Raw genomic sequence first — 15,624 nt, forward strand, 5'->3', positions numbered from 1 at the left:
GCCAACAATCTACTCCCAAGATTCAGTGCTGGAGACAATTTTTTTAAAGCTACATGGACTCACTATTGCCAATATTAGAATGAATCTCTAATTATGACAATGACTGGTGAGTGAGTGACTTGTGGTCCCTGCCTCAGCCCTGGATTTAAGCACACAGTTCCATACCCACCCTTGTACAGTTCAGGATTCCAGTCACAACGTCCTAGCTGTTACACTTCTCTGTCATGGAATTCCATCGTGATCCAGGGCTTTCCCAAGGCCAGTAGGGTGAAGCAAGGTCAGCAGGACTGCGGGCCAGGCATTGTAACCCAACTCCAGAGATGCCCCCAACCGCACAGGAGCCTGGCAGCATCAGGGCTCTTTCCTGGGGCTTCGTACTCCCAGAAGTTGCTGAGCCTGGAGAATACATACACAGTGATGTCCTTTCCGAAAACAAGTGGCTCCAATGAGACCAGCCAGGGAACATAGGACATAAATATGGATTGTACCTGGGAACATGATCCTAGCGCTCATCCCAGGAGAGAAGCCGAGCTGCAAAGCCAGGCCCGCAGGTCAGGGAACAGAGAGTCTGTGGGAGAGTGTGGCTTCCACACTCTCTGCCCCTCCCTTAGCTATAGAACCAGGGACCGGGTGGCTCAGTGGTTTAGCATGATCCTGGAGACCTGGGATCAAGTCCCACATTGGGCTCCCTACATGGAGCCTGCTTCTCCCTCTACCTGTGTCTCTGCCTCTCTCTCTCTCTCTGTCTCTCTCTCTGTCTCTCATGAATAAATACATAAAATCTTAAAAAAAAGAACCACAGACTGTAGTTGCATGGTTTTTAATTTGCACTCTCTGTGTCTCCCTGTCAAATGGTTGCTTCCATATTCCAGTTTAAGACTTAAGGGATCCCTGGGTGGCGCCGGGATCCCTGGGTGGCGCAGCGGTTTGGCGCCTGCCTTTGGCCCAGGGCACGATCCTGGAGACCCAGGATCGAATCCCACATCGGGCTCCCGGTGCATGGAGCCTGCTTCTCCCTCTGCCTGTGTCTCTGCCTCTCTCTCTCTCTGTGACTATCATAAATAAATAAAAATTAAAAAAAAAAAAAAAGACTTAAATGTCCCATGTTCCCCATGTGATCAGAGTACCAGATGCCTCCGTCGAAAAGATGTGACTGCTCTGGTGCACAAAATGGAAAGCTCGGGGAACCTGTGGCCCCTGACCCCTCCCCTAGGCTTGTAAACTGCCTCTTCTCCTCACCCGCCGCACCCAGCCCAGTGCCGCTCTTGCTACTGGCCTCTAAGAGAACCTGGCAAGGGGCACATCTCTCTTGATTTTGTACTTCATGGGTAGCCTGAGAGCATCCTTAGGGTCGGTGCCGCTTCTTCTTCGGCAAGGCAGCTTCTCCTTCTCTTTTCTAAAAAAGCCAGCAGAGGGAGCAGCCTCAGAGCTTTGTTTTTATTTTTAACATCTGTCTCCTGCATATGGACACATAATCCCCTCACCCCTCACATTACTGCGATCAATTTGTTCTTTTTGGAAAAAAAGATTGTGGCAAAAAAAAAAAATCCCAAATACTAAATAATTAATTCAAGGACATCTTCCAAGAAAAATACAAGAATTCAAAGGAGTAATCTTCCACTTGAATGGTTTGGGCCTCTATTAATTATAACTTCCTATTCATTGTGATTAATGATTGCAAGGATGACATTTAGAACAGAAAGTTGGGAAAGAATAACAAGGGGAAACTTGTCTTTGTGATAAGATCTGACTTTAAAATAGTCTTTCCCAGAGGAAGTGACAGGACTTCATTTCTGGATCCTTTTAAAACTAGTCCTCGCAAAGCCCAGGAGAACATGCTAGAAAGTGCAATTATCCTCTAGGGACAGATCAGAAATGCCCTAAAAGGTTCCTTACCTCTCTGCTTTCTGACATGATCGACAGCTGACAATGGTATGACAACAGCAACTGCAAATACAGACCAAATAAGGAGAGAAGTTTGTTGTATTTTTAAAATAAATTATTGTAACCAGCTTAACAAGTTGATAGAAGAAAATCATCGGTGAGCATTTAAAACTTGGCAGTTTCATGCTGGGAAGATGTTCCTCCATGCTTTTATTTGGATTTTCTTTTTCTCCATGGGCTCAGTTAGCACATCATTTGGATCACCTGCTAAACCCAATACTGAATGTGCCCCATACCTCAGATGACAGCCTATAATTTAGAAGGGAATCCTCTGGAGACACGATTGTCAGAATCTATTAGAACAGGCAACAGTTCCACGGTGCCTTATCCAAGGAGGTGTGGAATTGCTGGGGACTCAGTGCCATTGACACTGAGATGCACCAGATCTACGTGGTATTCGATGGCAAACGTTGCAAATGAGCAACGGTATAAGTTCCCCAAATCCCAACAGCTCCAACATCTTCCCTGTTTCTCAGCGGGGCTCCCAGTCTTTGCCTGGTTTCTGAGGGTCCCTCACCTTACTGCAGGCTGCTGGTGAGCCAACACTCCCCAAGGGACCCCTTGAGGCTGCACACCCCAGCACTGCCCCCACCAGCTCCTCCTCAGTGACTTAGGCACCACAGCCACCCAGTAAGAAATGGAGCTGGGGCTTGTGGAGACAGGACCAGCATTCAGCACCACTTTTCATGTGGACACCGCTCACCCATTGCGCTCCAGGCCGCAAAGACAGTACTTAGGACTGCTCAGAATGAGTACCCATCAAGCTATAGCTTTTTCCACTCACACACCTGCAGCCGTTTTACCTTTGACACACTCTAGTCACTGAATACTCAATCCATTGGATGTGAAAAGAGCTTTCCCTCACCACATGCTGGGTACCATACATTTTGGGCCACCTGTCAAACCTGCCATAAAACATATCACAATTCCCAAGGCCCAGACAGTAGAGTCATCATCCCCTCCCTCAGTAGATTTCCACTAAGGGGTTCTGTGGTCATCTCCTGGTTGAAGTCGACCCTAACTGTCAGATCTGGCTTTCTGTCTGTGCACTTGAGTGCATGTGCGTGTGTGTGTGTGTGTGTGTGTGTGTGTGTGTAGTGATGATGATGATGGTAAAGGGGTGGGAACAAGAAGAGCCCTCTCAGGACCCTGATCTCTTCTCTCTCAAGAGTCTCTGCCTCTAAATAACTAGGTAAATTCAGTTAGAGGAAATTCTAATAAGCTCCAAATTCAAACAAGTATGTGTAGAATAACTTACAGAGAGATTAACTTGCATTGGTCTTGCTTCAATAGGAGTCAAAAATAAGGGGCATTTTTACCTCTCCCATCCCAAGAGGCCTTTTATCGGGCAGTTGGGCTCCCTAGTTAGGGGGAGTTTCCCAGGTTGTAAATGCCCAGGAGATAGCCATGCCTGTGCATGTGGGCACACATTGCCTCCTCTCCCCATAGAAGTACTTGGTTTGGAAGATGAAGCCAATTAAGACAGGAGGAACAGCCTATCCCAGGGAGAAATGAGTGATTTCTTCAAGGCCAAAGGGAAGGAAAGGATGAGAGTATCCACTCTGGCCCTCACTGCTACACAACACCCAGAGGTGTCAGGATCTCTCTCTGAAGGAGTGCCATCGGGTAGGTGCCCAGGGGATGGGTGTCAGGCCTGGCAGCTTGGGAGCCTCAACCAAGGTCCTACTTGATCCGGAAGCAGTGGGCCACCTTGTTCCTCTAGCCCTTTCCTCAGCAGTGACACTAAGAGTGTGGAGACCAGAGGCCCTGCAGAAGATCAAGCTCTGCTGGGGTCCTCTGAGAGTTCCACAAGATTCCAAGGGAACCATTAGACTAATCTGTAACCAATCTTGACTTTTTATCACTGGTAAGTGGGAGCTCAGAGGCAGATATGATTTCCTTCAAAATAAATAAAGCAATGTGACAGTCATTATCCCTGAATGTGGTGGAGAAATGAGGAGAGATGTGATATTTCACTTCACCCACCCATGGAAACCTGAGAACAGCCAGCATGTCCTATCACTGGTGACATAGGGCCAGCTCGTACAACTGATTATTTACAACCCAGTCCTCTGTGGCAGATGAAAATCAGACTCTATCCTCTTGAACCTCTCAGCCTTCCCCCCTTCTTCTCTCCCTCTTGCCCATGTGGGTGGTCCTAGGGGGTGGGTGGGTAGCTGGAGACACTCTGGCGCATTAAAGAGATGGGGGGCATTCTGGCTTTAGTCCTTCCCCTCATCCTTCCAGCCATATCCCAGCCACAGAGAGCTATCAGTGGGTGTTGTAAGTGATGAACTAGCCAGTTTTTTCTCTTTCCATCCTTAAAACCTAAGCTGAGCCTATGCCTGTGGCCCCCAGAGATCTGATCCACATGAGCCCCCACTTTGCTTTCTCACACCTCCTATTCCCACCCAGAGCCCTTCACTGGAATGTCTAGGCTGCATTAATTTATGGTTTTTCTTATGCCAGTAAATACAAACATTTCTAGATATTTTTGATAGAGTTCATCAATTTATTAATTGTCTATATGTTCTAGAAGGGCAAGAACCATGCCTTCTATCCCACTGACATCTCCAGCTGATGCCACATCAAAAGCAGGTCTCCATCTCTAAAACCCACGCCATCTATGTGCACTGAAATGGCCTCCACGCCAAGAAGATGGACTCTGGAGCCTAGAACTAACCCCTCACTGCCTACCTGGCCCTTCATTCCCTTTGCCTTTCCTGCTTAAAATCAAGGTTATGCCATCCCCTCGTTCAGGGTTGAGAGGAGTGCAGGAAATCTAAAGTGCCTTAAATCAGTATTTTGTGGACAGAACCAAATTCAAGAGTGGAAGCAGCCAACCAGTTTGAGTCTATTAAGGCCCGACTTGCTTGGTTTGGTGCTGTAAGTAAACAGTTTTCTCAGCTGGGATGGATTTATGGCCCTGCCAGGGACTTGCACAGGAAACTGGACAAGCCTCTGAATCCATTTCTGCTTCAGAGATCCCCCTGCCCCCTGGGCCAAGCCCTTCCTCTAAAGGAGAGATTATCCACTTTGCCCCCAAACCACAGGCATCCTCCGAAGCCAGGCAGCTCCTTCCCCTTTGACTCAATTCTCAGCCTGGAATTTCTTGCCAACCCATTTTTTTGAAATGCTATGTGCTAAAAGGAAGGAGAGAGTGAGCCTAAAAAGACACCACACTCGACAGAGACATGGCACTTCAGACGCATCCCAGGGAAGACACAGGCTAGGACCCCAGTCTCTAGCAAAGTTGTCTGCTTTCTACAAACTAAGTCAGCCCTCCTTTCCTTGTCCCACTGGTCAAGACAAAGGAAGGGAAAAGCCATCAATTAAACAAAAGAAAAAAGAGAGAGAGAGAAAGAAATAGATGAGAGAGAAAGTACCCCCACAGTCAGATTTCTCGTTGCCCTAGCCTGAGCCTCGTGTGTATAGGACCCACGGCTGTTGCTGTCTGTCCTGCTCCTTGCAATCCCCCCCTGCAGCCTGCTCTCCTGGGTGACTTCCTTCCAGGAGATTGCTCACCACCAGAGCCGTGCATTGCTGGGGCATCTTCATGAGGGTGCCACAGGTTCTCGGGGCCCAGCCCCCCTGGGTGAAGCCAGAGGCCTTCCCCAGCAGGTTGAGTGCCTGTCACTTTTCTGCCACATCTGTTGCCACTTCATGGTTTCTGTCCTGCATTTCCCATTCCTTACATTCAGGGCTCAATCTGTTCCAGCTGCATTCCCTCCACCGGTCTGTGTGGTTAGAGCATTTGGTCTACCAGAGTGTGGGACCACCCCGCTTCCCGTTCTAGGGCATTTCCCCTGCTTGTGGGGTGAGCAAGTGGCTCAGTGTATCCTACGCCAGGGCCTCTCCGTCAGGCACAGAGCAGGTTCGTGTGCCCATTCCTGTAGACACAGGGACTGGTTCACTCGGGGATAACCCGGTGTGGGAAGAGGGCGGGCGGGGGATCATTCTCTTTCTGCATTGTGAGAACTAAGGATCTTGCAAGCCGGAAGCTCCGAGGAGGGGTGGGTTGTGAGGTAGGGGATATTTGCCACACGCAGAGAGAGCCACACTGAGAATAGAACCAAGCCTGAGGAAGGGGGAGGAGAGGGTCAGAGAAAAAGTGGGATCCTGAAGATACCATTTGAGTAAAGTGAGAGCCTCTCCTGGACATTCTGGTTCCATGAGCCAACACATCTCTTTTACACTGAAGCAAACTGAAGATGCGATTGTGTCACTTGCGACCACAGTCTCACTAATTAATGCATCTTCAGACTCCAAGCCCATGGAGTCATTTCTCTATTTTTCAAGAGTCTTAGTTGCAAGTAACAGGAACTCAACTCAAGTTAACTTATGCCCAAAAGGGGAGAAAATACTAAACTGCAAGAAGGAACATGAGTGGGTATATCTGGCCTTAGGGACAACAGCACTGGAACTTTCTCTCTTAGATGACCACTTCTGCTTGTCTGCATATCCACCAAGGCCCCCTGGCTGCCTGAATTCTGGACCTCGGCCCTTACAGCCTCACGAAGAGAGAAAAGTCCTGGGAAAGGACTCTGATGGCCCTGCCTTATGTCTGACCCCAGACCCATGCCTGTAGCCAGGGAGGAGGGGCAGTGGTCAGCTGAGAGAGGAAGTCTGTCACTAGAGGAAACTGGGAAAGGTACAGGTAGTAAAAACACCACCCCAACTTCCACCCTCAGGAGTACTAAAACCTCTCCCTAAAGCACTCCTGCTAAAGCCCCTTCAGATACCAAGCACCTGGCAGTCAGCTTGGCCCGGGCTGCTGACTCACGCTGGTCATTTCATTAACCTGGCAATCAAGCTCCCCTACAATTTGTGTGATTGGATTTTTGGACAGCACTTAGCGTATTAAGGTAGGGTATTGCTTTATATTTCAAAATCTTAAAAATGATTATTCGCAGCTTAATTTTCTTTCTCTGTTACTTGGCAGTATTTATAAAGAGAAGACAAGACAGTGCGTCCTCAGGCCTCTGTCTCCTGCTGAGCCATGCACAGTAAGCCAGCAGCCTGGAGAGCCACAGCCTGTGCCCACCCATCCTCAAAAACCTTGATGGTTTCCCCTCCTTCGGCCTTCAGAATAGAGACGTGAAGGTGTGTGGGTGTGTGTGCACACAGGTGGACAGTACGGTGTGCATGTTGCTGGATAAGGAAAGGTGGAAAGACAGGAAAGGGCTGGTAGATCAAGGCAGATAGTAGGGAAAAGGTGCACAGAGCCCCTTGTCCTCACTGTGTACACTGAACTATTTGTCACAGGCTGACAAGAGCTGGGAATGTGGTGGAAGGCTCTTATTTGTAAATATCACTCAGATTTTCAGACAGATTTTTTAAGGGCAGGAGATGGAGTCCAGAGTTTATAGACTTTGCTAGCAACCTATTTGTCTCCCTCAATCCAAAGCTTTTAGGCAAGACTACCAAAAAAAATCTTCCAATGAGTTTTAGACGTTCTTGCCAATATTTTATAACAAAGAACCTGGCTAGAGTATTGAAATGTTGGGCACACTTCTTTAAAGGGAACACGGAAATTGTAATGGATCAGAGCTGAAATACATATTTCAGAGAGGCTAACGTAAGACCACTGAAAAAATTATTTGTAATTACTATATTCTTTAGTGAATTAATCTATTAACAGTACTGAAATAAAATTTCAGTCCCTCAGGTCACCTGTGATAATATTTAGTAACTGCCAGTATTCCAGATAGTAATTAAGTCTTTTGATAAATCATGTGTTCGTTCACTTAGCTGGCCTTCTACCTTAAAACATGTATATCTCCTCGTCATTAAAGTGTCTCCATTATTTATAAGGACTTTTTATGGATCCAAGTGTATTGAAAACAATATAACAACCAAACTTCAAATAGGTTCTCCTTCCAATCACAAACTATTTTAAAGACTTTTCTTAACAATATCCAAGTCTTTATATCAGCCAATTATTCCTGTTGATATGAATCACATTCCAATTTGCTCTTGATAATAGCTGCTGATATAAAAAGAAAGCCAGATCATTTTAGTAAAAAATACATAAACATTTTGTGACTCGTGTATGCAGCCTGTTGGCATACCTGCAATAACCAGAAGTGGACACCAGAGGGAGGTAGACAGAGAGGGTGAGAAGGAAGGGGGAAAAGTTGGGATATCTAGATGTTGACTTTGAATGAATAATGTATTTTGGTTTGACCCCTTTGATGCTCATTTACTGGAGGCCAAACCCAGGAACCTAATTAGAAATATGATCTGTGACTCACATAACATACATTCACTTCGTTTGGAAAGAGATCTGAGCATAGCAGGCTTGTCTCTGAAAAAAGAAAGCCCCTTCTCACGCTCCCTCTCCCCATTCTTCTCCCCAGCCAATACTTGCGTAATGCATTCCAGTTTCCAAAATGATTTCATATACATTATCTTATTTGGGAGTCAATGTGGTGTAGCAGAAATAAAATTAGACTTGAGTCAGGGAATGTGAATTGTAGAGTCTGGGCTCTTCCACTAGATGGGGGTGACCTTGGGCGAGGTACTTCATCTGTCTGGGCAGCAGCGTCCACATATGTAACATGCCAGTGTGAGAACAGATCAGCTCTAAGGTTCTTTCGATTCTAAAACTCTATAATTTTATGATACAGCCTGTGTAAGAGAGAAAGAACATAAAAGTGTGTGTGTGAGTGTGTGAGAGAGTGTGTGTGTGTGGGGGGGGGCTATGAATGTGTGTGTCCTGACTTACACAGGAATTCTTTCAAATAAAAACATTATTCTCCCTTCACTGAAAACATTTTCTCCTTCTGCCTCGGAGGAGTAACGCAAACACCAGGGAACTCCCAAGTAGTGAAACAGTCCCTCCGGGACTCGGCAAGTACCGAGACTGGGTTACAAACCTAATGTGTATATGAAATGTTTCCATCAACTTATAAAATAAAATTCCAATAAAAGCAGTGGCTTTTCATTATTATTTAGATTTAGATCATCTCCTGCAGTGTTGAAAAGCCAAAGGCAACCTCCTGAGTTTAGTAGGATCTCGGAATGAAATGGAAACTGAACGTATGGAGGGAAACAGATGCATTAAGCCTCATGGTCTTACCTAAAAGGCGATTCTTGTTCTTTGTTTTTTTGTGTTTCTTTAAGCCCAGCAAATAGTGCAAATGCTAAAAGCTCATTCGAATTTTAAAGAATTCTCAACCTGCTGATCAATTTGAACTTTTAGAATTTCTGAATCATTTTTGGTCTCAAGTCAGTCTCTACTGTGTCATTTTCATTAAATTAACACAAAGCAATTCTCATCCCCAGCCTGGAAGAAATCCTTTAACTCTCTTGTCTGGGGGTGTGCAGATGCCTGCCTTGCTTCTCATCCGTGTCTGTAGCTTTCAGTTCCCAAACTTCTAGCTCAAGGGAAAAATAACAGAGACAGACTCTAGGAAAGCCAGGAGCATGGGTCCAGGAGGCCCACCCAGGGATGGGAGGGGCTCCGTTTCATGGACCATCAGGTCAAGGCTTGGACAGGAAGCCAGAGAGCCCAGGCTGGAAGAGGCCATTCCAGGGTACCCCAGAGCATAGTGTGGGGGCTCAAGTGGGCAGTTCCGTAGGTCAGTGGAAACAAATCCGAGAAGTAGAGAGCAGGTAGGGCTGTGCAGAGGGCATCTCGGTTCTCAGGTTCTATGGCTGGGTAAGGATTAAATTAACAGCATCCACACTGACAGGACAAGCAAGTAGGAACATGAAAACTTTGGAAGGTGTTTCACTTAGATCCCTTGGAGCCCTATTCTCCAGAGGAATTCCAATTTACAGAAAATATTTCATTCAACAATTTTTATTAAGCTTCTACTGGCACTCTTTGAGACGCTAGGGATACATCCATGAACAAGTCAAACAGAAGTCCCTTCTCTCGTGGAGCTAGACTTCTCAGACTTCTAAGACTTCTAAGAGTCTAAATGTATGAAACAAATACATGATTTAGTATGCTGGGTTCTGGTGGCAACTGATGTGGAAAAAGTCAAGTCAGGTGAGAAGCATAAGAAGGGTTGGGGGACAGGGAAGAAGTTTGAAAGAGTGGTCGGGGGAACCTCACTAAAAAGGTGACACATCGGGGATCCCTGGGTGGCGCAGCGGTTTGGCGCCTGCCTTTGGCCCAGGGCGCGATCCTGGAGACCCGGGATCGAGTCCCACATCGGGCTCCCGGTGCATGGAGCCTGCTTCTCCCTCTGCCTGTGTCTCTGCCTCTCTCTCTCTCTCGCTCTCTGTGTGACTATCATAAATAAATTAAAAAAAAAAAAAAAAAAAAAAAAAAAAAAAGGTGACACATCAGTAAAGATGTTTAAAAAGTGGGGCAGAGAGCTATGCAGGTATGTGGAGGCAGAGCACTTCAGGCAGAAGAGTAGCCAATGCCAAGGCCCTGAGGCAGCAGCAGTAGGTTCGGGGGAGAGGAATGTGGCTGGAGCAGAGTAAATGAGGGGAACAGTGTTAAGAAGATGAGGTCATAGAAGTAATAATCACCAAAACGTGTAGAGCATTTGATGTCAATTGTGAGGACTTTGGTTTTTACTTCAAGTGAAATGTGGAACCATTGGAGGGTCTTGAGGAAAGAAGTGACATGGTTTGATTTATCTTTTAATAGGATCACTCTGTCAACTGGGTTGAGATTAGTCTGAAAAGAACATATAATTCAATGCCAATGGGAATTCGCATCTGAAATGCCCTCCCAAATGGGGCAACATCCTGAAATCCCTTGTGCAATGTGGCAGCCTGTCTTGGAGGGGTCTTCTGTGTCACAGCAGGACCACAGATTTCTTGAGAGGTGATGCTGCCATGAGGTGAAGGGGTTTGCTCGTTCCTTCTTGGGTGGAGCCACTACAAAATGGCATGAAAGCACCTGCGGTCCCTTCCCCCAGACCTCGGTCTCACTTCTCTTCTCCAGCCCACCCTTCCAGGCATCCCTCTCCTCTGGGTCCCCAGTCCAGGTTCTCCTCCTCTTCACAGTGGAAAGTCCACCCCTCTCCCACAGGAAGAGGTTCTGTTCCCTGAGATACTTCCCAAACCCTTCAGACTAGCACCTCAGGCTTCAGCAACATGTCCTCTCGTGGCTCTTTTTTCTTTTTTTTAAGATTTTTATTTATTTATTCATGAGAGACAGATAGAGAGAGGCAGAAACATAGGCAGGGGAGCCTGATGTGGGAATTGATCCCAGGAACCTAGGGATCACAACCTGAGCCGAAGACAGATGCTCAACCACTGAGCCACCCAGGCACCCCCCTCTCATGGCTCTTAAGCGAGGTGGGAGGACGGGGTCAGCCCCAATGACTGGGCACACTATTGGCATCTAGTGCCTCAGTGCCAGGGATGCTAAACAACCAGTGATGGTCAGAGCACGCTTGTTCCATCCAAAGGGCCGAGAATCCCAGTAAGAATCACTCAAGTGAGAGGTGAGCAGAGAGGAAAACCAGACCACAGGTTCTTCCCAGCTGATCTTCTCAGGGGTCCGCCTAAGAAACCAGCATGGACTTGAATTTCAATTGAATAGTAAATTTTTCTTCTGGAAGCATCATCTAGTCTCAGATGAGGAAGGGCTTATTCTCCTGATAGCATGAGTTTGACCTTGCCCCAATGACGGTAAAGCTCAGTGGTGCTGCCACTAGATGACGTGGTGTGTAACGGGAGGAGGGAGCACAGGTTCCAGAGCTAGGTCTTCCCATGTGAATCCTGACTCTACCACTAATTAGGAGTGTTACACTGAGCAGGTTACTGGACTCGGTTTTGTTATCTGTAAAATGGGGAGAATAGTGGCACCCCCACCTTATGTGGACGTTATGAGAGACTACGTATCAAGGGTGAGCCCAGTAGCGCTCAAGAACTTAAATTCCTTCTGTGGAAAGGGGATGCTCCCTAAATACCAGAGTTTGTAACACATAATATACCCGAAAGTTGTTGGTGTATGTTTTTCACGTTGCCTGGTTAGAAACTGCAGCCCCAAGCTGTAAGCCAATGTGAATCTAAGCAAGTTGCTGTTTTGCCAGAGCTCACAGGGCTTGACAAGAGCAGAGGACTGTCAGCTGTGACACATCCCAAAAGTTGCTCCATAATCACACAACATGCACTTGAGACATTCTGGAGAAGATAACACTATTTATGGCTTTAAGGTGATGTTACTACCTTGGCTCTTATCTCTTCCAGAGAGCCCCTCTGAGTAGACAAGGAGCCACTTCCCAGTGAAAAGGGGAGACAAATCATCTTCCAAAGCCCTTACATTTTTAGACAATAGTTTTGACCTGCTCTTCCCCAAGACCTTTCTGCTGGAACTACAACCAAATAGTGATGTTGATGGGCAGTTTATTAGGGTTTTTTTTTTTTAACCTCTTCCCTGGATTGTGACTTTGTTCTTTCCCTCTATTTACTTTCTTGAACCTCTCAGGTAAAGTGATGACACTGCATTCTTTTCTCTCCCAGTGAAATCAAAATGGATTTTAAGATGTTCAAATTATGGCAGAGATTCTCTCCTTTTACCAAGTCGGCTGAGCGCATGGGAAGGCACCTCGAATATGTGTGTGTGTGTGAGATATGTGTGTGTGATGTGTAGGGTGTGTGACATGTGTGGGTGGTGTGTTATGGTATGTGTATGCATGTGTCGTATGTATGTGTGTGGTATGTGTATGTATGTGTGGGTGAGGTATACATGGGGGAGAGGTAGACATATGTGTGTGGAGAGGATTCTTACCTATTTGTTGTATATATGTATACATTGTGTGCATGTGGTATGTACACGGCATGTGTATGTATGTGTTATATGTATGTGTGTGTGGTGAGCCTGGGGTGTGTGTGTGTGTTTGTGAGGCAGGGCAGTCAGCCAGGAATGGACAATGCTAAGTCAGGCCCTGACCTGGCTTTGCTAAGAGCTGTGCCTGATTTTGAGTGATTTACATACATTGTCTCTAACGCACACTCCATCAGAATTGTTTACAAACCTGGAAATCGAGTCTCAGAGAGGTTAAGATTTGGTAAGTTACCCAAAGCCACACAGCCAGTGAGTGGAATAACTGGGATCCAGAGAGGCCTGGATACTCCAAACGCACACGCTCTGTCCCTGATCTCAAGCAGTATGCTCTATGATACTTGGGGCAACCACAACAGTTTGGGGAAACTACAACATCAGTGGGTTTAGTCACTATTCCTTTGCCTTTCCTGGTTCCTTTTCCCCAAAGTTCTTTCTACCCATTAAATTTGTTCCAATATCAGGATTTAACTGCATGAAGGGATCTAAGAGGAGGGAACCATAGCTGGGTCTTACAATCCTTCTTATTCTGGGAGCCAGTAAATAATCTTAGTTCTCTATTCTGGACCTTAACAGTGAACAGGGCTGACAAAAGAGAAAGAGAAGAGAGACGGCTCGAAATGACCATCTTCAAGGAGTGGGTTGGAGGAGGACCTGGACACAATATGTGTCCAGGATCTGGACACAACAGCAATATGTTTCATCCTACTTACTCATACACCAGTGGTCATGTAACACTAGCCCAGAGAGCATATAGATGGAGGATTTACAGGAAAGGGTAACAAGGAGAAAGGTTGCATTGAAATGAAGGGATTAGAGACAGAATGGCCATCAACACAAAGACACCTGCCAGATGTTTGACAGATTCACTGAGGCCATTTGACCTTGGGTCTCTCACAGGTGAAAAGCCAAGGATATCCTGACTGCATAACTCATTCCAAACACAAGAACTGAGGTTCAGCAGAGGGCTCTGGAAGAGACAAAATGTGTGAAGGGCAAGGCATCCATCAACTACAGCAGGCCTTCAGCAAGATTCTCTCCAGCTCTGCCACAAGGTTGTTCTTGGGCCCCAGAGACCTTGGAACCATTTTCACTGTATGAACACAGTCCTCCACCCCACCTTTCTGAGAAGGCCCAGGTAACAGGCATTGCAGCACATGGTTGGGGTGGGAGAACAACAGAGAGATTCCATTTCACACCATCATTTCAGCACAAGAGAAACATCTAACAATACCATGCATTGACGAGCATGTAGAGAAAAAAAATTTTCATATGTGGCTAACAGGAGTATGGATCAATTTGACCATGTTGGCATGCAATTCAGAAGTAACCAATGAAATTCATGCTCTAAATCTACCCTGAGAGAAAATCAATCAATCAATCAATCAATCAATCAATCCACTCTTAGAGAAATTCTCAAACGTATAAAGAGATACATGTAAGAATTTTTCTTTCAGCACTGTTTGTAATACCAGAAAATTGGAAATAACCAGAATGCATATTAACTTGAAAATGAATAAAAAATTATGGGTTACCAAGTGATGATTAAGTACTATTTAGCAGTTATAATAAATGAACTACAATTACTTTTAGCAACACTGACAGATACCTAATACACAAAAATTGAGTAAAAAGCAAGTCACAAAAGGAAAAAGGAACAGCAAATCACAATCTGATATTAAGTAAAACTTAAAAATGCAGAATACAGCAATCACATGTTCATGGTATGTTCACATGCAGTGAAAATGTGAGTAATACATTAGGGTACCATATGCCATAGTCTGCAGGGCGGGCCTCTCTGGGCAGATGGAGAAGAAAATTGAATTTTTTTCACAACCAAAAAATGAAAATTATATGAAATATTTCCACCAGTATTTAAACACCAAATTTAATCGAACAATAGTTGAAAAGCAAAACAACACAGCATAATAACACAACCTTCTATTTAAAATAACAGTACTATTCTAGCTCTTTTCCAATTACATGTGAATATGAGGTTTATGTATACCTCCTTCTGTATGTGACTAACGTGTTTCCCAACTTCTTAAAAACTTTAAGTGGGATTTGTAATCACTCAACTCTGAATAGAAAGCTTGCCCTAAATGATCAATTAAAAAAAATAAATAAACCTCTCCGGGTCTCATTTTCCTCATCTGAAAAATGGGGCTAATCATACCGATTAGGCACTGAATTAAACTGACAAACCAGCTGCCTGTCAGCAGTTCCCCAGGCTGACAGGGGAGCCTGGGGAGTTCCCCACAGAGCTGTGGGAAGGACAGAAAGTACCACTCATTTGGCTCTTAATATACTGTTGCCCTTGTGAGAAGGCCAGGTGATGACTGGAAGGTATGAGTGTATCTCTCCCTAGAAGCAAATGGGGAGCTAGATGACCTCTGGGGTCTGCTCATCCCAGGGATCCCGGATGTTACCCAGTGGGCCCAGAGTCACCCAAACCACTGGAATACCAGGCCCTGGCACAAGGGAAACTTTCGTGCCAGTATTGATTCTTGCAGCACAACATTTGTAGCATCATTTCAAAAAAAAAGTATGGGTTGAGGGAGGCCTTTCAAAGACAAATGAGGCTTTCTCCGGCTGGTGTCAGATGGAGAGGCCTGCAGAGACACATCTGTTTGGCTCAAGTGCAGGGCAACACCAGCCAGGGACCAGACTGTGATGTCAGAGCCAATCAACTTGGCCAACCTGCAAAAAGGGCTCTGAACAAACCTTCACCAACCTTCACCGTACAGCCTGGCACCCTCTCCATAGAATCAGTCTTCAGAACATTGAATGCATATCTTCATTATACTCAAAACTGAACAAATTGCCTAGTAAATGTTCACAGTGGGTGCCAGAAATGGCAGTGTGTGGGTTTTTTTTTTTTTTTTTTTGGCGGGGTGGAGGAGGAGTGGAGGGCAGAAAGG

At 45.8% G+C, this 15,624-nt stretch overlaps 1 long non-coding RNA gene across 7 annotated transcripts in view; it reads left to right on the forward strand.

Annotated features, from left to right (window-relative positions):
* Positions 1 to 15,624, forward strand: part of LOC121493268 — a 66,957-nt gene that overhangs the window by 41,906 nt on the left and 9,427 nt on the right. For 6 of the 7 annotated variants that reach the window (XR_005988440.1, XR_005988439.1, XR_005988434.1 and 3 more), the window contains one exon: positions 13,604 to 13,841. This is a non-coding gene — a long non-coding RNA (uncharacterized LOC121493268). Of the gene's footprint in view, positions 1 to 6,886; positions 7,048 to 13,603; positions 13,842 to 15,624 lie in introns of all 7 variants that reach the window. The other variant, XR_005988437.1, reaches the window with a different exon arrangement.

The sequence above is a fragment of the Vulpes lagopus genome, chromosome 6 (assembly GCF_018345385.1).
Source record: "Vulpes lagopus strain Blue_001 chromosome 6, ASM1834538v1, whole genome shotgun sequence".
Lineage (NCBI taxonomy): Eukaryota > Metazoa > Chordata > Mammalia > Carnivora > Canidae > Vulpes > Vulpes lagopus.